Raw genomic sequence first — 26143 nt, forward strand, 5'->3', positions numbered from 1 at the left:
GGAAGATATTTTTTGTTAGAAATATATCAAAAGTACATAAAACATAACAAAATCTCATACTAACATAAACCAGCACTAGAATTATCATACAAGCAAACTCAAAGGACTCTTAATATTCACTTTAAAGAAAGGAAAGTATAACACAGTACCAAATACACTATATATTCAGCAGTAGAGAAACACACATTTGTAACACTTAATTTACATAGCTATCTTATATACAAATGTTTCATTGCATACGAATCAGCAAATATCACAACAAAGACAATATAGCCAAAGAAAAGCTATCTGCAACATCAGCTATCATATATACTACAAAGCAACAATTTTTTTTCACATAACCTGCTTACTCACTCTCCCAAACCCCAAGGACAAGTCCCACCTCCTACAAATTTTCTTTACTTGACATTCCCAAAGCTTACCCGATGCCTAACTTTGGCAAGAACAATGGGCGCCAATCAGTCCCTTTTCACAGCTCCCCATTCCCTTTGTCCTTGCCCTTACCCCCTTTTCCCCTCTTCACTATATAAAATTTCAGCTCATGTAACTCTAACTTCAGGCACTCCACCATCAACAAACAAAGCCCCTTCCTAACTAACAAACTTCTAACCTTCCAAATAGCCACTTTAACACAAGTCAACCCACGACCCATCTGTGCCTTCCCTTTGCCCATACAACGCATTTTCAAAAGACACCCCATGTCCCTTTCCCGTGCTTTTCAAACAATTAGTCACCCCCCCACACGCACACACTTTCTGTGCATAAAAACAATCCCATAAAACATGAAACACTGACTCATCTTTATCACAAATTTCCCTCCGACATTTTGGTGACCTATCTAATCCACACGGATGCAATGTTTCTCTTACTGGTAATATTTTCCACACCACCCCCCACGCTAACACCTCGTGCTCCCCCTTCCATTTCTTCCCTACCACACCTTTCCACACTTGTTTAACCTGGTCTCATTCCAGTGCTGCCGCATCTGTCACTACCTCCCTTTCCCTAAGAAATGTAAAAACCCCTTTCGAATCCCCCAGCCCATTAAGCCCCAATCCCTCCAATTCCTGTGCTTTAGAAAAAGCCCCAAGTCATGCATACTGCAGTGATATCCTCCATGCCCACACCCCCTTCCACCCTCCCCCATATAAACCCAATCTCCTTGATAACCTCCGTGCCCAAAACCTACAAAAATACCCCACTATCCCCAATCCTGCTTCAACCTCCCTGACCACCATTTTCAGAAAATGAACATAAACAAATGTCTGTGTGTTTTGGCAATCCCCGTCGCCCCAACCCCTCATCCTTATACAGTTCCCCCCTAGCCACACTCTCCATTTCCCACCCCCCCGCACCCAAAAAAAGAAACCCAACATCCTCTGCAGTCTTCATGCCTGTAGCCAGGATGGCAGATACACAATTCCTGTAAACAGAATCAGTGGTGGTAGAGCACAGGGGAAGATAATACGTGAAACGATCTTGTTGGATGGGACCTGGGGAAGAGTGGCAGCTGCTGGTCAGTGATTTCACAGAGTCTTGAGGAAAACATTCCACGGCAGTTGGAGTTAGAGCAAGAAATGGGGAGTCAGTTGGGGATACAGAGGTGAGAGAGAAGCATAAGGAAAACTATTTCTAGAAGCCCCGTGGAAGAGTGAGTAGATCCATCATCCCGTGACCTGTAATTCTGGTCTAGCTGGTATCCAAGAAAACTTCCTCTTGACTGTCCCTCTGCCTGCCACCTGGAAGCTCTAGGTAGTTCCTGTTGCTATTTTTTTCTTATAAGGGGTTTAAGATGAAAGTTTTAAGATATACATGAGATTATTAATTATTACTTGGCTCAGGAATTCCAACCCAACACATCTTTACTTCCTGAACAGGAATGACTGTTTGAGATGGTTTAGTTTTTATACTTGCTCTAGGTTTAACATTTGTTTTTATTTAGCTAATGTGTAAATTGCATTCTTTTTGATACATGCTACCTAATATTGGCCCAGTATTACAGTATTTCTGCACAACACTCTCTTTCAGGTGTGCATTCTATGAATTTGTATCTAGTAACTGATATTTTTTCTCTGTGTAACTTGTTTGATTTTTGGCTTTTGAAATATTATATTTTTTATTAAAAGTGCAAATAAAAATATTTAACTTTCATCAATGGCAAACTTTATAACTAAATTTCAGGGCTTGCCCTTTATTTCTTGTTTGTCATTGATGTCTGCTTCTTTGGAAAGTTGATTATGTATTTCTTATTAGAATCTTGTTTCCCTTAATTTTTAGATTGACATCCTTCAACAGTTCTCCTGCTGTTCCACTTTTTCCTTGTAAACAGCTCTTTTCAGAAGTACAGTAAAATCTTTGTTATCTGGCATCCCCAGGGGTAAGGGGATTGCCAATTATGTAAAAATTCCAGTTATCTGAAATAACTTGGCAGGGGTTTTCAGATAATGCAGAGTGGGGGGTGGGGAGAGTGGGAGAGCAGTGGCTGCATGCAGAGCAGCGGCAGCACAGGGTGGTGGGTGGCAGTGGCAGCCACTATATGCAAGCTTTCCCCTACACCCCGCCTTCTTCCCCCTGGTCTGCCTAGTCAGCTGGACATTCTGGTTAATAGAATATCCAGTTACTTAAATGCCAGATAACAAAGATTTAACTGTACTCCTCTTTCCTTCTTTCATTTTCCACTATAGTCCCATAAGACTCCACTTTTAAGCCACTTTTACCCGATAGGCAATCTCTTGTGCCTGCACATCTACCATCTTTATGAAGACAGCTTACATATCTACCTCCTGAACTTCTGACCTGTTTCCCTCAATCCCATCTTGCCCTTCAGCCACTCTGATATCTCTTTCGGAATGCTATTTGATGTTACCATGGCGAAAAATGAATTCCTGTTATTTCTGCTACAGCTACTGACAACAGCAGCTATTTGTAGGGTTTTGCACATTAATGTTTAAGGAATTTGTGTTAAACACGCAAGTTCTTTTGTTTTGAATTTTACATCCATCTAGCAGCACGCAAGCCAAAACCTGCTCCTGATATGCAGCAGACAGTTTGGTTTTCGAAGCAGCACTCAGAACCCCTGAACTGATGTGTGCATGGAGAACCTTTTACTTTTCCAAACCATAGCAATTTATATATCAATAGTGATTGCTCTGCACGTGTAATCCTTGATCTTTTTTTGACTTGGAACCCCACAAATGGCAAAAAAATGCTAACGATGCTCCACATTAAGAAGTAATGTCAGTTTGGTAACAAGTAGCTTTTAAACACTCAGTTATGCATCTGAGAAATAAATATTAAATTAACTTAATTTTAAAAGATAATTGCAAAAGATAATTTTTAGTTGTATAATATTAAAACTAATTTATTCAATTTTAATAATGCTTTAATTAATAATTTTAATTATTAGTAATTATTAATAAGTACAATTATTATAATGATTACTTATTGATAACTGATCAGTATTAATGTTTTAATTAATAACGTTACTAATTTAGATAATTTTAAAAGATAAATTTTAGTTTTATAATATTAAAGCTAATTTATTCAATTTTAAATAATCAGCATCTTCAATGCAAAAAAGTCATAGCAATGTTACTAAATTACAGTATTCTTCTATTATCTATTTAAGTAGAATATCAATTTAATTATATATAGCTAATGAGAAATTTGTGGTTTTGGGCAGTACATAAAATTCTCTGTTCTTGGTTCACTGTTTGCAATCCACATTATCAAATCATTCTGAAATGTAATGTTTCTATGTTTTTGTTTTATTACAGCCATTGCTGAGCATATTTCATACACACATATAAAAAATTAACAGCCTCACATCCTATACCTAAATATTCATTTAAGGTACGCAACTAAAACTGACAGTTTCTGAAATTTTATTTTTATTGAGCAAACAACTGAAAGTTCAGTCAACATCTGCACAGAAAAGCACAATCAACTACTTCACTGATAGAAGTCATCTCCCAATCATATTACTGGACTGATATTAGCCTTAGAAGCAAGGTAGGAGTTCATGAACAGAGAACCTGTTATACTGTCTCAAAATCCAGCAGTCATATGTCCTCTCCCTCTTACCCTATGCAGTATCTGAATCTTGGTCTTTCTGTCCATAATATTTCTCAGATTCAACATTTTCTGTCTGTCCACCTAGATAAAATGTTTTTTCTTCCTTCCACCTAATTATTCCACCCTTTTCCTCTATGGCCTCATGGCACCTATATCATTTCTCCTGTGCAGCTATCAAAGTCACCTTCCTTGCCAGTTGCTCTGACATTATCTTCTGTTTTCAATAATCTACTGACTCTCCTTCCTTCCACAAATTAAATTCATACTTCTTGTCTTAATCTTCAAGATCTTTACAACACTACCCTTCTTTACTTGCTGCTCTTTTATCATACTTCCAGTCTCCCAAAATGTGATAGTCCTGAAATTTAAAGGGGATCTATACAGGTGTTGAGGTCCACCCCCCAGGGAATAGATTCGGAATCCTTATTTCTGTGGGCATGTCTATATATGCATTATTAATGTGCTGTAGTTATGGCGCATTAAATTTAGTACCTGTAATAATAGGTACTAACTTAATGCACAGTAACCGGTGGTACTACACACTGTACAGTAGTGCCAGTACGCACCTTAGTGACACCAATGTGCAGTAGAGTAATTCTACTGCACATTAGCACATTAGCACGGCTTTTGCGGTGACAGGCTAATGCACAGTAGAACAGATCTGGTGTCTTGTGTACATGGGCCCTGTGTGTAGCAAATGTCTACCCATGTGTTTAAAGATATATATGTAAACATCTTTTTCTTCATACCCTTTACAAATAGCTTGTCTTTGGTTGTAAATTCTTTACAGCAAATTATTATTACAAGCCAAAATTGGTGTTAAGATGGAGTGATGGTTAAGAATATGTATCAGTAAATCAGTCATAAATATTTTACAGGAATATTGTTGTTAGCTGAATTTCTCGGCTTATGCTTACACTTAAAAGGAATCCAAACATGTTAATGTAAGAAGTGCATATTTAAGGCCTTCAAACTTAACTCTGCCCTGTTATGACATCATGCAAAAACTATGTGAATCTGATTTAAAGTGTTTAGTGTTTGTGGTCTCAGATTACATTATACAACCCGTTAGCTTGCATGCATTTCCTTTTGTAACACTACTACATGGTAGACGTTGTGTTCTATTCTCTTGCATTTCTTGCCTGTTGCTGCACTTGTTATGCTCCAGTCCTCCCATTTGCCTAGACTCACACTGGTGTCCAACTCACACTGGTTCATGGGCCACATTCCCTGCTTTCCAGATGCCTGTGGGCCACATCTACTCTGGCTGCAGTGTATTCTACCCATGGTGCTGCTGAGGCTGCCAGAAGTCTGGATCGTGCCAAGTTGCTGACAGCCACAGTGAAGGCCCTGTCACTGTGGCCAAAGCCACTGCTGCTGGGTGAAACGTGTGTGTGTGACCAGCAGGGAAGGGCTAATAGATTTGCATCCCTTCATCAGTCTTAGGCTGCTGCAGGGCAAGCTGAATGTCAACTGTAGCCATTGATGCCACAGTTTACTTCTGTCCATAAGTGGAGGGAGAAACAATTATTTGAGAGGGGGCTAAGTGCACGCGCACATGTGTGCACCACCTCCCCACCCAGCAGGTAAGTCTGTGGGGGAGGGGCAGGAGAAGGGGAAGGGCTGTGGTAGAAATGGGGGCAGATTGAGGCCCCAGTGGTGCGGGAGGGAGTGGGGCACAGGCAGCAGCAGAGGGTGGGGTGAGTGGGACCCTGGCCAGGCTGGGTGGTGGGACAAGTGAAGGCCTAGGGGACATGTGTCCCCCCCATATGTACGTGGGACAGAGGCGGTTGCCGCTGCATGCTGTGCTTTGCTTCCTGCTGCAGCTGTCCCACACCCCCTGCTCACCTGGTGGTGGGATGCACGTAGCGTTGCGCAGTTCTCAGGGCAGCAGGGCTCAAAGTGCAGTGCACAGCAGCAGCTGCCTCTGTCCTGTGCACAGATCAGGGGAGCATGTGCCCTTTGGGCCTCCACTTGGCCCACCACCCAGCCCTGCCAAGGCCCCACTCACCCTAGCCCCTCCTCCTGCCTGTGCCTCTCTCCATGCCTCACCACTGGGGCCTCCATCTGCCTCCCGTCCACATCAGTGAGGGAGGGAGTAGGGCTGGGGTTGGGGCAGGGGCAGGCCCTGTACAGCCAGGGCGGGGTGCGGGATAAAGCCATGAGCAGCTTGCCTGGGGAGTGCCCAGCACAGGATCCTTCTGCCACTGCATGCACCCTGGGAGGGCATGGGGGTTGTGTGCCCCTGGATCTGCATGTGGGGCAAGGTTAGGTTGCCACTGTGGGTTGGGGCTGGCAGGCTGTGCTAGGCTCTTCCTGTATGGGGGTTTGGGCTGTGCTCCACTCAGGGTGGGTGGTGGCGGTACTGGGAGAGGGGGCTGGGGGGGGCTAAGACAAATTTTTGGGGGGGCTCCAGGCCCCCTCCCAATGCTGCTGCTGCCCACCTTGAGTACAGCCCGGCCCAGCCCCACTGGGAAGAGCTCAGTGCCACCCCAGCCCCAGTCCACAACAGCAGCTCACCCCATGCGCAGATCTAGGAGCATGTGCCCCCCCCCCCCCATTGCCCTCTGAGGGTGTGCGTAGCAACAGAAGCCAGCCCCCCACACCCACTCCAGACAAACTGTTCGCAGCTCCATCCCATGCCAGCTGTGCCATCTGTGCAGCACCTGCCCCAGCCCAGCCCCAGCCTCACTCCCTCCCTCACCGCTGCATGTGTGCCCCTCCCCAACCCCACTGCAGCCACGCGGCACCTGCAGCTGGGCTACGTTGCAACCATACCTGCTGCCCTGTGTTTGGGGGTGCTAAGCCCCCATAGGCCCAGTTTGCCGTAGCCCAGGCATTCCACCACCTCCCCTCCTGTCATTGAGTGCTGCCAGTTCCTTATGCCATGAGCAATGAAACCCAATAAATTTGATAGCAGCTGCACTAATACCTTCCACTTCAGCAATGTAAGGGTGACAAGGGGATGTAAAACATATAAACAAGTGAGCATCTGTCCCCACTCCTCCATTCTGGCCCTGGGAAAAAACTGGGCTGGATGTTCCACCGTCATGGGCTGCATCCAGACCTTGGGCTGTATGCTTGACACCCCTGGCCTAGACAGTTCTTGCTTCTTGCAGAGAGGCACACTTAGGCTCAGGTCATGCTTTCCACACATGCTTAAAACAACATAGGGTAGTAAATAGTTTTCCCTAGTTTGAGAGTGATTTGGAGAGTGATCAGGCCACTTCTGTTCTGTAGAAGTTAATGAACTCTTGCATCCTACTCTGGACATTATAGTTTAAGAGAGCTCCACATCCTTCATAACAATCTAGATAGCGACTGAGAAACAATATCCTTCTATCCTTCTTAAAAACTGATCCTTCCTAGAAGAGCTCCTTTGTATAAGCAGATAAAAGAACCATTGATTGCACTTTGTGGAACTGTACTCCAGACTACGGCAGTACAGTAGCACTGGGATGTATTCAGATGAAGAGTCAACCAAACCCTGACTGAAATCCCGATTGCTTCTCTTTTCCTGAGACATGCCAGTAATTTAAACAAATCATAAGAGATTTATACCTGGCCCGGCATTTGGTACAAATAACATCAATTTCAGTTTTGTTTGAAGAAAAAAAAAATTCTAACCCTTGCAATAGTAAAGAATGGCCTGAAGAAAGAACAGAAAGTAATGGAAACGGTTACAGCTATCAAAGCTAACAGAAGGGGTAGTAGAAGCCATTACCAGGGGTCTACTGAAGTTGAGGTACCTGGTGGCTGATTTTACAGGTAGACCACAGGCTGGGCAGCCATTTTCATGGGTGAAGTGGACACCCTCATGCCTTTGATTGGCCAAGGGGCTCCAGTGGCCCCACCCTTTATCATTGATTGGATGAGGGCTGTCCACCATACAGCCCCAACCCTCATCGCTGATTGGCTGTGAGAGCTGTCCCTCATGTGGCTCCTGCCTTTTGCGTCATGGTGAGGGGCAAGGCCATATGACAGACAGTCCTTACAGCCAATAAGTGGCAAGGGGTGGCAGGTGGCAGCTATCTTGCTGTGCTGGCAGCCTCTCTCCTCACTTCCTCTCCCAGCGGGCTGCATGGGGGACACAGCAAGCGCAAGGACTGCTGGCTCCCCAGAGGGAACCAACATAGGCCCGTTAGTTTTACCTCGGTCCTGGGAAAACTCTTTGAGAAAATTATCCAGGAGTACATCTGCAAGGGAACAGCAGGGGAGATTATGCTGAGGGGCAACCAACATGGATTCATTAGAGGCAGGTCCTGTCAGACCAACCTGGTTGCCTTCTACGACCAGGTCACACAATCCTTGGACACAAGTGTCACGGTGGATGTAGACTTTCTGGACTTTAGGAAGGCCTTTGACACTGTCTCTCACCCTATCCTCATTAAAAAATTAGGTGACTGTGGTGTAAGTGCCTACACAGTCAGATGGGTCACAAACCGGCTGAAGGGCTGCACCCAGAGAGTGCTGGTGGATGGGTCATTTTCAGCCTGGAGGGTTGTGGGCAGTGGGGTTCCCCAGGACTCGGTCCTCAGGTCTGCACTGTTCAACATCTTCATCAGTGACTTGGACGAGGGGGTGAAAAGCACCCTGTTCAAATTCGCGGATTACACTAAGATGTGGGGAGAAGTGGGTATGCTAGAAGAGAGGGACAGGCTACAACTAGATTTGGACAGGTTACAGAGGTAAGCAGATGAGAATAGGATGGGTTTCAACATGGACAAGTGCAAGGTGATGCACCTGGGGAGGAAGAACCAACACCACACCACAGGCTGGGCAATTCCCTTCTTGTCAGCACAGAGGCAGAAAAGGATCTCGTAGTCACTACTGATTTCAAGATGAATATGGGCTGCCAGTGTGGGGATGCAGTCAGGAAGGCTAACCATACCTTGTCATGCATCCACAGATGCATCACGAGCAGGTCCAAGGAGGTGATCGTCCCCCTCTATGCGACACTGGTCAGGCCGCAGTTGGAGTACTGTGTCCAGTTCTGGGCACCACACTTCAGGAGGGATGTGGACAGCATCGAGAGGGTCCAGAGGAGGGCCACTTGCATGATCAGGGGGCAGCAGGGCAGGCCCTATGAGGAGAAGCTACGGGACCTGAACCTGTTTAGCCTCCACAAGAGAAGACTGAGAGGGGACCTGGTGGTCATCTACAAACTGTCCAAGGGAGACCAGCAGGCAATGGGAGAGTCCCTGTTCCCCCAAGCACTACCGGGAGTAACAAGGAATAATGGCCATAAGTTGACTGCGAGTAGATTCAGGCTAGACATCAGGAGGTACTACTTCACAGTCAGGGCGGCCAGGAGCTGGAACAACTTCTAGCTTGACATTCACCTAGCCGTGGTCGTTTGACCTCCACATTCTTTCGTGACCATGGCAGGGGGGCGGACTTGATAATTTGATTAGGTCCCTTCTGACCCTACCGACTATGAAACTATGAAACTTTGTATTTTCAGTGAGTTTTTTCTTTCAGGGAGCCTACCAAAAGCGCAAGCCCATGTTTTTTGTAGCGCCTGCCCAAAATCACGTTTTTTGCAAAAATTGCAAAATGACAATTTCAGTAGGCCCCTGACTCAACCATCCCAAATATTTGTCTATACTGCACGGAAAAATATACAGGGACACAGCTTCTACAACATCTCTTGGTAATCTGTTTCCAGTGCCTGCTACCCTCATATTTAGAAAGTTCTTCCCAGGAATATCTAACCTACATCTCCCTTGTTGTAATTTAAGGTCATTACTTCTTGTCCTATCTGATTTGGATGCAAAGAATCAGTTGCCATTCTCTTTATAATAAGCTGTTTCGTATTTGGAGGCTTATTAATGATGTCATACCCCAGTCTTGTCTTCTGTAGACAAAATAATCGCAATTTCCATTTTATGCCATATTTTCTAGACCGGTAATATTTTTTTTTGCTCTCTTCTGGACTCTCTAATTTGTCCACAACTTTCTGTAAGTATGGTGCCAAAAACTGGAGGCAGCACTCTTAGTTCTCACCAGTGCTAAATAGACAGGAAGAATCTATTCATGTGACCTGCATACATCAGTCCTGTAACAGGACTCCTGTTAATAAATCTCCATATGCTATTATTATAATTTTTTTTTGCAACAATATGCCCCAGGATTTTCCATTGGGAATGCTATATCCTATTTAGTTTTGGAGCTTCATTCACTTTCTGCAAGCTTTAGTTTCCTTACATGGAAGTTCATTTGCCAGTTGGCCATGCTTTCAGCCTACAGAGGTAAGCTTCTGTTGTAGAGACCAATCCATTTTGTATTCAGTTTCACATGGATTAGCTTGTGCTATGGCCCCATAACAGACTTCTCTCCAATCTGACTAGGGAGTTTCGTTGTTATGGCCCTACTCATCTGCAACAGTTCTTCCAGTGCCTATCCCAGCAAGGTCTTTCGTCATATACTTCAATATTAAGAGGTATAGGTTGTAGCTGTGTTGGTCTAAAGACATAGGCAGACAAGGTTCCTTGGGTAAATCTGATATCTTTTATTAAACGAACTCAAATAGTTGGGGAAAAAAATCTTTGCAAGCTTTTGGGCACAAACACCCTTCATCAGGATGAGGAATGCAGTTGGTGCGTGCTCTTCCTGGATGGAATGAATAGTAAAGAAGCCAGAAGCCGATATGCAGGCAAGACAGGCAGTCAGTGACCATGTAAACAGGAGTCAATGTTCTTTCTATATGTAGCAAATGATACTTCCCTCCCCCTCCCTCAAAACACTTTTTTAATACCTATTTTGTCACTCAGTATTTCCAAACTACCCTATTCAAATGATTGTCTAATCATGTTTAACATTTTTATGACTTTTGACTGACATGAAAGAACAAGGTTAGCAGGCTCACTACACTTAAGGCATGTGTATCACCTACAGGTGGGGATGGATCCAGGGTGGGGTTGTGCACTGGTGCATTTGCACCCTCCGTCAATTCCTGTGCCACCCAAAATTTAAAACCAACTGCCTGGCGGCAGCAGCAGCATTTCTAGTCAGGCAGTACTGAGGGAGTCACTTGGCTTCATGGCTCCTTGTAATCTACCTGATCCCTTTTAAACTCTTTATTTCACAAGTATTAACAGCCCTCTGCTTTTTAATGGTCTTGATCTTCCACCAGACAAGGTGTGCTTTGTTCTGCAATTCTGCTGTTTGTTTGCTACTCCTGGTAACGAACACAGTCCTGCAGATTGTCTTTAACTCATTCCAACGGAGATAGATTTGCTTTTGCTTCAGCCTTAAACAGATTAATACAGCCTTGAGCTGCTAGCCTATTACTTAATAATTTGGTTTATCCTGAAGGGAAGAAAATATGTTTTTTACATGGAATGATGAATCCCACCCTTTTCAAACTCGTAGATCTGCTCTCACATCTCCTGTCCATGGCTTCACCTAGGGTCTCACCAACGTTTCCAACACAGACCTCTAGGAAGCAGCTGTGCAGGTGCTCCGCCCCCCTCCCCCTTTCCCTTTTGGATCCTTCAGGACCTGTTTGCAAGGCACAGAAAGGCCAGTTTTCTCCCATGGAGGACTAGAGGGGGTGGGGGGAGCGGAATGTGTGTTGCTTTTAGTTAACCAGGTTTTTGCTTGGACACGGGGTCAGGTTTTCAGACTAATTTTCAGGCTGGGCAGCTCACCCGTTAGCAAGCTCGAGGGACACTTTCTCCTTCTCTCTCTCCCCGCCTCCCTTCCAAAGCTACAGCCGCTGGTGCCAGGTCGGTGTGCTCTTGCAGCCGGTCCTCCGGGCTGCGGCTGTTGGTGCCTTATTCCCGCTCAGCTTCAGCGCCGTCGAGCGCGTGGCTGAGGGGAGGCAGGCGGCTGCCGGGAGAAGTCTTCGGCGAGTCCGCCCCCGGCAGAGCTGTACCGGCAGAGGAGCGCGGGGCCCCACGTGCGCCGGGCCCGTGTCCCCGCCGGCAGGGGCCGCCCTCGCGCTCCGCCTGACCGCGCCGCGCCGCGCCCTGGAGGGGCCTGGGCCGAGCGGCGGCAGTGGGGACCGGCCGCGGCCGCGATCCCGGCGGGTCCCGGGACGGAATGAGGAGGGTGAGTAGCGCGTGCCCGGCCCCCGGCCGCGCTGGGTCGGTCCGCGCCCGCGGCGGCGGAGGGAGCCCGAGGCGGGGGCAGCGGGAGCAGGGGCTGGCGGAGCCCGACGCGGCCACACAGCGAGCCCGGGGCGCGGGGCCGGGCGGGCGGCGGTGGTGGCAGCGGCTCGGCCTTTCCCGGCTCCCGCTGCCTCGCGCGCAGCGGGCGCCGGAGCACGGGCCTCCCGGAGGCCGGCGGCGGCGGATGCCCGTGCTACGCCAGCCCGGTGCTGCCGAGGCCTGGACCCCGTGCGGAGCCCGGACGACCGCTCCTTTGTGTCTCAGGTGGGTCGGGCGGCGCCGGGCCCTGCCCCGCGGCCGGGCGGGGAGCTCGCTGCCGCCGTTGCCCGGCCCTGGTGGGCCAGGGGCTTTGTCCGGGGGTCGCGGTGTCCTGGCGGCTGGGCAGACCTGGCAGCAGGGCCCTTCCCCTCTGCTCCCGCCGCTTTCGGCTCGGCCTGCAGCCATTTGCTGGCAGTCCTGGGGCCGGCGCCCGGCGGGAGCGGCAAAGGCGCTGCACGAAGTTTCCTCCAAACAGCGCCGGGAACCGCGGGTGCCGGGGGTGGGAGGGCTGTGGAGAAAGTGGAAGCGGCTCTAGTCCCTCCTGAAATGAAACCTGGGCTGTGGTAGAGGGCCTTGCCCTAGGCTGTTCTGTGGCCAGCCCTCTGTCCACCCCCCAGCTCCCCATGTAGGTGCCTCAGCAGGAGCGCTGGGGGTCTCCAACCAGAAGAAGCAAACAACTGGGTCAGAAAAGTTCTGCGGCCAGGAAAGTTTTTAGGTAATGAGACGTGGGAAATAAAAGGGCACTAACAAAAGGAGGGGCTTTTTCACCTGGCAGGGCCTTCGTGCAGGGAACTCATTGCCAGCCCATGCTGCAGGAGCCAGCAGTTTTGCCAGATTTGAAAAAAGGGTCTGGGCAGATTGGGAAGGAAAGAGGCATCAGTGGGAGTGAGGGGCACAGCCTCTGAATTGGCTTCCTTGACCTTAAGTGCTGGAGGCTGAAAGTGAGGGAGGAACAATGGGGCAAAAAAAACAGGCCAGTTCCCTCTCCCTTTCAGCTACTCTGCCTTTTAGATATGACATTGGGACAGTGAGCCAAAGCCTAGCACGTGGAGCCACTAAGGGCATATCACCGATAACTTGGAATGGATAAAAACAAAATGAACGGGAGTGAAGGTCATAGGTTCATAACGTGCACTGAGATGAGACACGGAGCAGACCACACCAGACCGTATACTCTGACCCTTGAAGGAGTCTAAGGAGCCAGTAGGCACTGATAAGAGATGTGAACAGATGAGGGACAGGAAAGTGGCACCACAGTCCCTGGGCGTCCTCCCATCCAAAGCCTCCTTTCCAGTCAGCTCACAAGCTTAGTCTGGGCTAGGAGGAGGTTGTCTAGGCAGTCCAGGGACTTGGTGGGGCTGTGTTGAGAAGTGTGTAAATGAAAAGGTGTGGGGAGTAGTGCAGCCAGAACCTCAGCAGGGGGTTCTTGAGGAGGTGGTGAAGGGATTGCAGCCTGGTACGCTCCAGGTGGGTGTGTGCTGGGATCTCCCTCTGCTCACGAAAGGGACAGGTGTCAGAGGTGTCCACAAAGTGTACCAGATACATACTTCTGGCACTGACTCCATGGATCAAGCTGGAATATATGCTTGCACACTGGGGACTCTCATCCGTACCAAGTGTGTTCCACTACTTGGTGTCCAGGCAAGCTTATTTGCCGCTTTGGGGATTTGTGGGCTAAAGCCCCACCATGGGAAACTGTAAGCCCCCCTTAGAGAGGGAGGCTACTGAAAAAGGGACAACTGATTGCTTGGGACAGATGATTAAACAGCGGCGGGAGTGATAGTCAAAGGTTAAGTAGTGTTCAAGGGGGGACACTGAGCAGAGCACAATGGACAGTACCCGCTGGCTCTCACATGAGTCTGAGGAGCCAGTAGACACTGCCCAGTGTTACTCTGCCTGGAGACAGGATCAAACAGGTCCTCTCTTGGCCAAAGCCACCTTTCTGGTAAGATATGCAGCCAGCTTAGCCAGGGCCAGGAGGGAGTTGGCCAGGAAGTCCTGGGACTTGGTGGGGCCACAGACCGGGAGCTCATAAATAACCAAATGAGGGCAATAGTGCAGCCAGCACCTCAGCAAGAAGTTCTGAGGAAAGCAGTGTGGGGGCTGCAGCCTGGTGCACTCCAAGTACATGTGCGCCAGGCTCTCCCTCTTCTTACAGAAGGGGCAGGTATCAGGGTTGTCCATGAACCGCACCAGTTACATGAGCATGGTGATGGCTCTGTAGGAGCTGCCAGCTGAGGTCCTTGGTGGCTCGTGGGATCAGGGTGGATATAGACTTGTCCACCAGGGACCCTTGTTCTCATCAAGCATGTTCCATTACTTGCTGTTTGGGTGGGACATGAGGATGGAATGGTGGAGGGTGCAAACCATGAGCATGTACATCTGGCAGTGATGGGTGCTTTGGCAGTAGACTAGCTTGGTATTATCCCTCAGCCTACTAAGATAGCAGGGTGAGGAACATCATGGGGCCTGCTAAGGCAGGAGCCCTATGATGAGCTCTGGGGGGGGGGTTGGGGGAGGGGAGGGTTGGGTGATACTGGGGGGTGGTGATTGGTCCTTGTGCAGGACCTTGTTGATGTAGGCGAGGGCAGTGTCTGACCCATCTGACACAGACTGTTGGGTAAGATGGACCTACGGTCTAATCCAGTAAATGGCAATTCTTATGTTATTGGGATTTGAAAAGTAAGTGTTGCCTGGTATTTTAGTTGCCTGAACTTCAGCAGGTTTCATTAAAACATTTCTGTTGAAAACTTTTTCATATCGTTGCGCTCAGTATAGTACTGCTGCATAACTCATCCTAAACTAGTGACTAGTCTTTCCCATGTGGGAGTGACTTCACACAAAGTAAGAAATTAATTTGGAGGGGAGACAAAAACAATAATTTGCAGTCCTGTTGGTATCTCACGAGCAAGTCAGTTTTTTAAAGTTGCCTTCAAAACAGTTTTACAGGTTTCCCTTGATTTATGCAGTACATACGTTCCCGGAGAATGGTGCATAAATCACATTTGCATAAAGGGAACCCACTTTACAGTGTAACAAATAGGGATAGGTTCCCATGATGGGAAGGGAGGGAGTGAGGCTGGGACTAGAGAAGGGGCAGGGGGAGGGGTGCTGCTCCCAGGGCTGCACAAGGCACCAAAACAGAGGGAACAGAGCGGCACTCACCCTGGCCCCGGCAGTGGCTGGGCCGCACTGTGCTTCACCTGTCCCCGCTCATCTCTGTGCCTGGACTGCTTTGTGCCTTGGTGCAGGCAGGTAGTATTGGTTGCTTCTGGGGCCACTGCACTCGGGGTTGGGGTGAGCACTGTGCCCTGTGCTGCCCAGGGCTCTGCTTGTCCGCACTCACCCCAGCCCATGCTGGAGCAGCCCCAGGAGCAGCTGACACCAACTGTCTGCACCACAGCACAGCTTAGCCCAGGAGCTGGGGTGAGCCCAGGTGTAGGGGGACAGACTGAGCACAGTGCAGCCCAACGGCTGCAGGCAGCTGGCGCTGGCTGCTCCCAGGTCCGTTGCAGCTGGGGCTGGGGTGAGTGCGGCCATGGCCCACCCCCTTCCCCCACAGACTTACCTGCTGGGGGGAGGCTGTTTATGCTGATCGCATAAGAGCAAATTTACCTTGCATATAATGAATTGTGGGTGTAAATATGCTCATTGCACAAGAGCGAACTTGCATATAAACAACCCTCATAAATCGAGGCAAACCTGTATAGTGCTGTTACATTTATGTTGAAGCCCTATAACCTTTTGTGTTCATTTCTGCGAATCTGCATGGTTGGAAGGAGGGTAATGTTTATTTCTGTTTGGAGTCTGGCTTTTTTTTTAGTGGACTAAGAAGTTCTTGTGTATTTTTGTTTTACTTTTTTAAAAAAGAAGTGGGTTACATTGCACCGAATTACTGTTGGGGTGTGGGGAGTCTCATTTTGTTCATGTTGACAAGAGTGAAAAGCGTTGTTCATGTGATCCTTATTACTCTGGAAGGGAATGCATTGCGTTGGTAATGTAGAAAACTCTTAGTTAGCATTTTGATTGTGAAGAGCAACTCCAAAGGGAGTCTGGCTCCTGTTGTAGGCTGGATGATGCTGACAGTCTGAATCTGATTCTGTAAGGTTTTATTTTGCTGGAATACTATGTATGTCTGTTTTGTGCTGAAATAATTCTTGGTTTATGGAAGAGGGAATTGAAGACTCCAGGCCAGCTTAATAGCCCCATTTAAAAGTCCTTGAACCTGTTCAGCCTGGAAAGGGTGGATCTCAAAGGAGCAACCAGGGAACCAAGTCTCAGTAATGTATCTTTGAAAAATGTTGTCTGAGTAAAGAACAGACCTTTTATATTCCATTTCCCTCCATCCCTGTGACTATCCCAATCCATGTTTTAGTATCCACATCAGAAATGTCAGAGTTCATAATTTGTGTTTCTTTTTGTCTTCTAACTTCTGTGTATTCTTCATCTCCCCACCCCTGCCAAGCTTTCTGGAGCTTTTAAATGGCATGGCTAATCTATTTAAACTTCCAGTACTAGAACATGAGTTAGAAAGTATTCTCTGAGTAGTTTAAATTAGTTTTGTATAAATGGAGTAGTTCTTAGATTAGCTATAGGAACTGAAAGATAATAGGAAATAAAATTAGTGATTTTGCTTATAGGGAGAATATGGGTTTTTTTCTGTTTTTTTTTTTAAAGTGAAATAAATGTGTAACTTGAGGTGAATAGAAAGATACTCAATACAGTCTTTACACAATCTATGCTAGTGAAGTTTGGCAAGAATAGTAACAATTGAGGACCAAGACGTAGAACTCCTACTCGGATACTAACAGTAGCAATACTTAAACTCTGCAAGCCCCTTAATTTTTTACCCTCAAGTTCCGTTCTCCAGGTACCTAAAGTTCCACTTTGCCTACAGGCATCTTAGTCTTGATGGGCCTGAGCAGCTCAGACCTAGGTCTCATTATTCACAAACTAACTATTCCTTTGCTTCTTAGTCCTGGGATATAATCCTTTTTCTGAGGACTACTTATATATTTTATCCCGTGTAAGGTTGTGAGTAGAGTGGGGTGTCCAGCCTCCAAGGGAGGTGGAATTTAAGACATACCCATGTCCTTGATGTTTCCTATTGACTATTCAGTTAGCTCCCACTGTTTGTAGCGGCTTCATTGTTTTCCATTTGAGGTGGCTAACTGCCCATGCATTATAAAGATGCCTTAACTCAAGTTTGTAGATTTCTTCAGAGGACAAAGATGCTGAAGAGATTGGTTTTACAGTCTCAAGTGTTATGATCCCTTTGCAGTGTAGGTATATGCTATATAGCTTTTCTTATTCCTTTTCTTTCCTCCTTGCTTATCCTCCTATCCTCATTCCTCCTCCTCCTCTTCCTCCTTACTCCACCTTCTCCTTACTTATTTTTCCATTTCTTTTTCCTTATTTTCCTACCAGAGGGTAGGATTATAATAAATTGCAACAGCGGAGGTTAGAGAGAGAATTTTTTCAGTGTTTGAAGGCTGTGTCTGTATGGGCTACTGGTGTGATTTTCAACCAGGTGTCGTGAGACACCAGGGTGCTTCGAGATCCTTGTAAGGTTGCTGTAGCGCCCAGCACCTATGTAAGGAGGTAAGCATGTTGGTTGCTTTTCCTTTGTCTGGTACTGCACACTTTCTTCCAGCATCCTGCAGGCCAAATGACACCAGCAGCTGCCCCTGGCCCAGCAGCCCCTGTGCTGGCTGCTCTGAGCAGTGCAATTTGCTGTAAGCAGGTGGTTATGGGGCTTCAGAACCATGCTTTTCAGCCTAGCTTGTTCCTGTGCTCCTTGCGTGCTTCCAGGGCTGTGTGGCCAGGTGGCTCCTGTCCCCAGCATGCAGATTCCTGGGGGAGCAGCTGGGGTAGTGGAGGCTGCATTTGCTACTGCAGGTATAGCCAGGGAGTGGGAAGGTAGTCCCTCTTCTTCCTCCCAGGCTTTGTGTGTTTTGTGTCCCCCTCCCCTTTCCTCTGACCTGTGTGCCATGTGTATAGTCTGGCACCTTGCTTGGTGTCCCCAAGCTTTGTTCAGCATGGGGCTGGAGTTCAGGGCAAGCAGCATTGGGATAACTAAGGGTAGAAATTTTCCTGCCAGTTTCCAGTTCCCAGTGTGACCTGTATAATGAGTCCTGGTGCCTGGGGGGGCAGGCACTGCTGGGGGTGTGCTTATCACCAGTGTTCTGAAAGAGTGAATATTGTGGTATGTTTTATAGATTTTGGGGTTGGAAGGGACCTATTAGATCAGGGGTGGGAAAAATAGTTGAGTCAATTGGCAGCCAGCAGCCCCTGCTCACATGGCTGGGGCTGTTCTCCATGAGGACCCCAGCTGCAGCTGTGTGGGAAAGCTCAAGGCTGTGGTTGCCATGGAGACTAGCCTCAGCCATGCTGGCAGGGCACATAGCAGAGCAGGGCAGGGTGCTGCTCTGGAGCTGCTGAGAACTTGGGGTGAGGGCAGCTTGCTCCAGAGCTGTGGTCTGTAGCCTGTGTGCTCCAGGCAGGGGCACACAAATGGGATCGTGGCTTTGCCCTGTCTCCTTGCAGTGGTAACAGCCTGGTCTGGAGCAGGAGCGAAGCCACATTCCCCTGTCTGCGTGCCCCTGCCTGGAGCATGCAGGTTACAGATCGCAGCTCTGCCTTGGCTCCGGAGCAAGCTGCCCCCATCCCAAGTTCCCAGGGGTTCTACAGCAGCTCCCTCCCCTGCTCTGCCTGGAGGGCTGCCCGCATGGCTGGGGCTAGTCTCCAAGGCAACCCCAGCTTTGAACTTTCCCATGTAGCTGTGGCTGGGGTCTCCATGGAGATTGGCCCCAGCCATGCACAGGGGAGGCTGGGAAATGAGGCCACTGCCAACCAGATCTGGCCTTCAGGCTGGAGTTTGCCCATCCCTGTATTAGATTGAGTCCGACCCCCTGCCCTGGGCAGGAATGTGAGTGCTGGGGTCATATGACTCTAGCCAGGTGTTTGTCCAATCTTGTTTTAAATACCTCCAAGGAAGGGGACAGCACCACCTCCGTTGGAAACATATTCCCTATTTTGGCAGCCTTCACTGTAAAGAATTTTTTCTTGATGTCCAATCTAAATTTGCTTTTTTTCAGTTTGTGGCCATTGTTTCTAGTTTCCTGCTGTCCCCCCTGATGAGTTTGTAGATGGCCACAAAATCACTTCTCAGCCTTCTCTTGTGGAGGCTAAAGAGAGTCAGGTCCCTCAATTGGTCCTTGTCAGGTTTTACCTGTAGGCCTTTAACCAGACGGGTGGCCCTCCTCTGAACCCTTTCCAGGTTATCTACATTCCCCCTGAAGTGCGGCGCCCAAAATTGGACACTGTACTCCAGCTGTGGCCTGACCAATGCATGGAGGGGGGAAGTATCACCTCCCTAGACCTGTTTGTGATGCACCTACTTATGCAAGAATGAGTGTGGTTATTTTTACTTATTATTTCATCACAGCGGTGACTCATGTTCATTTTGGAGTTGACTGCGACGCCGAGATCCCTTTCTGCAGTTGTGCTACTTAGAATGGTACCTCCCAGGCTATAGGAGTGTTGATGGTTCTTCCTCCCTAGGTGCAACACATGGCACTTACCTTTGTTAAACTGCATCCTATTTTGGTCCACCCACTTCTCCAGCATGTCCAAATCCGCCTGGATTTGCTCCTTCCTTTCTAGTTTGTTTACCTCCCTGCATAGTTTGGTGTTGTCTGCAAACTTGGACAGAGTCCTTTCTATTCCCTCATCCAAGTCACTAATGAAGATATTGAACAGGACAGAGCCTTGGAGGAGTCTGCTGCCCACATTTCTCCAGGTAGAAACTGACCCATCCACCACCACTCTCTGGGTGCATCCCATAAGTCAATTTTCCACCCACCGGACTGTGTAATAATCTACATTTTATATTATAATACAGCAATCCAATTAATAACACATCAGTAAATAATGTTTACATTATAATAGTCATACTATATTTGTCTTAGTTTTTTAAATATTACACCACTACATTTTGCAAACTTATGGAGGGGTGCCTTGAGTCTAAAAAGGTTGAGAATCACTGTAGTGCTTCTTGTTTACTAAATGAATCATCTTCTGTGTATTATTTCAGAATCCTTTGGTGCTTTTGTAGCTCCAATTTAGTGTGGCCTATTAAAATTAATGTAATATTTATTTTTTGTATGTAGGTAAGTAAAATATGACTGGTGCTTTGCTTATCTTGATAAGGGCAGATGTCTAGCCCTTGAGTACAGGCTAGTAAGCATTCTTTACTGTTTTGTAAGCCTTGCTGTAATGTAACAAATAGTTTTTGTTAATTTCTTGTATCATATGGTGGACAAACAGCCATTTGATTACACATTGGTTTTTCTGCAAAATGATGCAGGTTTTATTTAAAATGTCTTGATTTGTATGTTATCTGATTGAGTATATTCAGCAAATCTAAATACTATACAAATATTTGTGTTTGAAAGATCTGTCTCAATCTTCCCCACCCCTGCTCCCTCCCCAGAATATTTGTGATGGGTGTGGGTGTGACTTTTAATTTGGGAAGTGCTCTTAAAGGTCAATAGCAGTGAACTGTGGGCCTTATCTTGCAAGTACACATATTGTCTAAATTTGTAGTTATCTATAGTTAAAAAAAAAAATGGAAGGATTTAAAGTGATCAGATGGAGAGAGAGAATACCACAACAGTTGACGGAATGGAAAATTAATCTTACCATTGTACGTTAAAAAAAGTCTGTCTTGTTTGATTTTGTGATGGGCTAGCTGCCAGTGACCTGGCCCAGGGATTTTGAAGGGGTAAAAGATGATTGGAGGACTTGAGATTCCCTTCCTGCACCAATCAGGCCCCAGAGACTCACCCCCCCCTTGTCCCCTGATTGGCCCCTGAGGGGTTCCCAGCTCTGCTTCCAGCTCCACCAATCAGAGGCCAGGCAGTTTGACATGAGGCCAGGGCTCCAGGAAGGTCAAGACCCCTAGCAGGCTGGCATAGTATCACCAGTGGTGGCTCTATGGCAGTGTTCCTGCTTACCACATGGGAGATCTGGGTTCAAGTCCCAGCTGAGGTGACTTAGGGTGAGTGAGCTAACAAGAAGCAAATCTTCTTGCAGTGGAAGGAAGGGGCCATTGTTTTCTCCCCTTCCTCCCCCTCCAGGTACCAAGGCCCTATATTTCCATGTCATGTGACATTTTGCATTTTGTGCCCTTCTTTATATTTCACCAACTCGTATTGTTTGTGTTTTATATTTTGTTAACCCTGTTTTTTGTCAGTGATTGTAAGTGTCTGTCTAACCTTTGTTGAATCCTGCCCCCTTGGGGCATTGTAATATCCACTATCCTCTCTGATTTATGCCTGTTATGTTCCTAGTATTAAAAGGTATATGGTTAAGTCCCCATTGATGGTCTGGCTCTCCTCTATAGGGGGAGGAGAGTCCCTACACCTCCCGCAGTGCTTGTGCACCTGCTTTGATCCCTTCAATTGGAGAGGGGGTACCTCTTGTATTACTAAATTGAAACCCAGGTGGTATTCCAAAAGTTAAAGGATTTAGTAATTTTATAAAAATATATTCGTAGCGTGGTGTGGCAGGACGGTCCCTAGGGGTTCCATGACCTCCCCTAGCACCCTTGCCCACCATGCCAAGTCGGGGTCTTGAGTGCACCCTCTATCTCGCCCGCCACATCTTTGATCTTATTATTATCAATGGGAGGCTGCCTTCTTGCCCCCTTGGCACAGGGCCAGTCTTGCTATACCACGATTCCGGGGCTTACTCCCTGTGCTGGCCCTCGCCAGCCTGTCTGTGATTGTTCTAAGTAACCCGCTCTCTCTTCAGGCTTCCTAGTAGACTCGCCCTTCTCTCCAGGGCCTAGCCTTGGGCTTGCCCCCTTCCGGGGCTTCCCCTTCACAGGCAGTGCCCCACTGGGCCTGCCCAATGTCCAATATACGCGCCCTTTCCCAGGGCCTGCTCAATGTACTCGCACCTCACGCGCTCCCCTGCCTACACTGGGCACTTGTTCGCGCTTCTCGCGCTCTCCGCCCCCACCAGGGCCCCTTGCTCGCGCCCCTCGCCTGCTCTCGGGCCTGTGCTCGTGCCCCTCGCCTGCTCTCAGGCCTCCTATGCCCGACTCAGGCTTCCCAAGGTTGGGGCTCAGGCGGCCTTAGCCTTACCTGGGCCCCAGATCCCTCTTCAGATCCCTCTTCGGATCCTGCGCCCGACTCAGGCTTCTCAGGATTGGGGCTCAGGCGGCCTCAGCCTCGCCTGGCCCCCAGACCCGCCTGTTTGGGCCTGCGCCCCACTGGGCTTCTGCCTCTACCGAACTCTTCCTGAAGCTGCCCACACTGGGCTCAGGTTGGGACACCCCCACAATGCGCCACCCTCAATGGTGCCAGGAACACCCCCACTTTACTAGGGAGCTCCTGATGAGGCCTCCTCCACCCCTACAGCCTCGCCCGGTCCTCGGGTATAACAATAACTAAACAGAACCACAAGCCACGCGGCTGTAACATAACAACAAGCCTACCAGCTAGAACGTACACTCCTGTCAGGGTTCTCTTCCCCCCCCCCCATCATGTAGACTCTCAGTCAGTCAGACGGCCTTGCCGTGGTCTGCTCCGCAGTAGAGTTGCTGCTCCTCCAGCTCCCAGAGGGGAACTGGCTTTGGCCTTAGCCTTCTCTATTTATAAAGGCCAGGCCCTGTCCCCTGGTGGTCAGCTGACCCAATTAGTAGCCATAGTAACTGGCACCTGCTGCCCTATGAATGGCAGCTAAACCCATTTACTACTATTCAGTAGCAGGCAACCTAGTGCCCTCCTACACACCATTATCTAGTAGCAGGCACCCTGGTGTCCTGCTACAAGTGGACGTCGGGGAGAGAAGATCTATTTAATTTAAAGAACAATAGCAAAATGAGCTGAAAGCTGGTTGTGAACAAACTTTGACTAGAAATTGCAAGGAAGTTTCTGACTATTAGAGGAATGGAGTTTTAGGATGGACTTCTGAATAAAGTATATGGGCAGAGCACCTTGAAGAATTACTTAAAAATGGAACTCAACAAGTTTAGGAAAAGATGGCTTGATAAAACAAGAGTGTTCTTCAGTCACTAATATGATATATTGGCGCAGGTATTTGCTTTCCTTGTGGTGGAATTGAAAAGTAACTCTGAGTGAGAAGTGTCTACTAATCCCATATTGGATCAAAGGTAGCCAACCTGCTAGCCTTGTGTGTGGCACGCCAGGGAGGGGACAGGCAGCACAGTGGCAGATAAGGCAGGGAGCAGAAAGTAGAGCAGCAGCTTGGTCTGGGGGCACAGGGCATGAACAGAAAGCTGAGCTGTAGATTGGGTAAACCAGGAAAGGAATTGGAGTGCTACTTGGGGAGGACACACGACTAATTTGTGGCAGTCTGTCACATACTTGCCAAAAAGGTTGGTCTCTGCTGCATTAGGCCTGCTGATGCTTGTAGGAATCAAGAATGCATTTTTTCCCGCCATGAATGTCTTTTTTTGGTCTCCATGATGGGTTTTTTGGGGTTTTTTGGCTTTCCTCTGAAGCATTGGATTGGGCTCAGAGTTTTGACTGACGTGCTGGTACTTCTGTTAGTACTTGGAAAACTTTCTATGATCTGGGTGGAGGGTCTTGTTCTTTTGCTTAGAATCAAATTTATCATTAGATTGGGCCAGGGATGTTCTTATTCTCCGCAGGTCAGATTGATAAGGACTTCTGAGGCTCTTGCTTTCTTGTGTAACATGTGGCATGGTCCTTTTCCTAGGATCATCTGAATCTATGTAGTCTGACTTCATTATTACAACCCCTCTCTCAGCAGTAGGAACTATTTTTTTTTTCATTGCCATGATGCAGCAAATTGACTAATGCTATTATAATGAATACCATCTTCTGGTAAACTTTTCTGCCAATCTCACGCGGGTTTGTTGTAATAAGGTGGTACTATATTATGTGAATAACTTCCCTGCAGTAGCAGGGCATTACTGGCACTGTTGTCTCCCCTGTTATTGCCTTTGGAGTATCAGTAAGAAGTTTTTGATTTTGTTTCCATGGAGTATTTTGTGACTGGTGAACGTGAAGTGTTGGAGTAGATAAATTAAGATTATGGTTAAATAGTGCTTGTGAATAGGTGGGCTGGATTTGATGGCCAGGGAGACCCTATTTAGTCTTATGCTCGTATGCATCACCCTTTGTGTGAGTAGTCCTATTGCTTACAATCAGGTTATTTCTGTGAGTAATGACTACCTGGGGCAAATGTTTCCACAGTCATGTCCTGTGGCCTTAATTCAGGAAAAGGGTTAAGTGTGAAGTATGTGTGAGTTAAGCATGTGCTTAACTGCATCTCTTAAATAAATGCTTGCTTATGTGTTTTGCTGAATCAGAGCCATGCAGACGCTCTTTTGCTGGTATTGCCATTGTATTAATAACTTTTTAGTAAAGTTGTTCTGGGGTGGGGGGGGAGTGATTATAAAGATATCTCAAAACATGCCATATTGAGAACTGTGAGTGCATACGCACATGCATGTGTGCTTGGAGAAGCTCAAATAGCAGCAGCACAAATTCGTGCTTTGGTGCACTTTGGTGTGGGGCAAATTGTGCCACTTGGGGCAAGCTGACCTGGTCCAGCTCCTCCCAGATCTTCAGCCAGGGGAGCTAGAGGCTGGGGCCAGCACTTGTGCTGCCCCCAGCCGTATAGAAAGCTTCCCTGGCAAGCAGCTGAGGGCTGCTTGCCCTTGAGATCTTATGAGGCCCAGCCAGTTGGTATCTGGAGGTACTAGCCCCTTGTGCCAGCTGGACTGTGGAAGCAGCCCTAAACTAGAATGGCCTCTGCATCCTCTACCCACTGCAGCACTGTGGCAGTGGGGGCTGCTGCCTGGCTGTGACCTGCTGCCGCCTGCAACAACATCCATCCCCATGGACTTGCAGCCCCATGGCTGCACACTTGCCAGACCCAGACAGGGACCACACAGCTGCCTGGTCTGTGGTATGGGCACTGCAGCAGATCCTCCTGCATCTATGGGCCAGCTGCCAATTTCCCATGACTGCACAGTTGCCTTTGTGTGGCACTGCTGTCATGTCTTCTGGTGCCCCTGCTCTGCTATCTGGGAAGCGATTGCCTGAAAGATGTGCTTGTTGTGGTGGCCTGCTTTGAACTGTCAAAGCATGTCCTCCTAGCCCCAAATGACCAGGAGGTCAGCCACATCATCCTCCCTCCAGCTGGGTTCCCGGTGCCAGCCGTGGGCAGGCTCTTCCGGCTGGGTCCCCACCACTTGCCTCACCAGCAGGGATCTGGGTGTTCCCTGTTTAAAAATTGCAAATTCTCTGATAAACCCCAAATTATCTCATTTAAAAACCCAAACCGCATTCTTCCGTGATTAAAATGAAATGCCACTATATATAGAGAGATCAGTTGGGCAATGTCTCATTGATATACAGTACTTATAATTTTAAAGCAATTTGGAAGCCTACCAGTGCCTCTATCATCATCATAAAATGAATCCCAAATATACACTTTGGCGTTTGCTTTTGGCTTTTTTTATCACAGAAAAATCAGAGTTGCCCCTTCCCTTTTGCTCACCAGGATGTGAGGTACTGAGCTGCACTGGGATGCCAGTGCCCTGTCCCTGCCCCTCACTCCTGACCCACAGTTCCTGCCTGCCGCCCACTAGCTCTCTCCTAGCAGCAGCTCCGTCCCAGCACCAAGACATGAGTCCAGCTACAGCTGTCTCACCCACTGCTTTGTGGCTATGAGCAGTGCCAACCGTTACTGTTCTTTTCCCTGCACCTGTGCCCAGGCCCCAGCAATCCCCATGCCATTCCTGGGAGGCCCTCAACTGGGACTCAGGGACTGGGCTGGGCAAGCCCCTTCCCTTCTAGGCTCCAAGCCCAGCTGTGGTGGCTTCTCCTACCCAGAGCGCTTCCCTATCTCCA

At 48.0% G+C, this 26143-nt stretch overlaps 1 protein-coding gene across 4 annotated transcripts in view; it reads left to right on the plus strand.

The window, feature by feature from the left end:
- The first annotated feature begins 11559 nt into the window (after positions 1 to 11559).
- The window catches only part of FAM135A (family with sequence similarity 135 member A), a 141715-nt gene continuing 127131 nt past the window's right edge, over positions 11560 to 26143 (plus strand). The window contains exon 1 of one of the 4 annotated variants that reach the window (XR_016440409.1): positions 11560 to 12129. The gene's annotated coding sequence lies outside the window, so the exon portion shown is untranslated. Of the gene's footprint in view, positions 12130 to 12268; positions 12453 to 26143 lie in introns of those variants that run through there. The other 3 variants (XM_090034664.1, XM_090034657.1, XM_090034660.1) reach the window with 3 other exon arrangements.

Source organism: Crocodylus siamensis, chromosome 1 (genome assembly GCF_052110815.1).
Source record: "Crocodylus siamensis isolate JL-2025a chromosome 1, ASM5211081v1, whole genome shotgun sequence".
NCBI lineage: Eukaryota > Metazoa > Chordata > Crocodylia > Crocodylidae > Crocodylus > Crocodylus siamensis.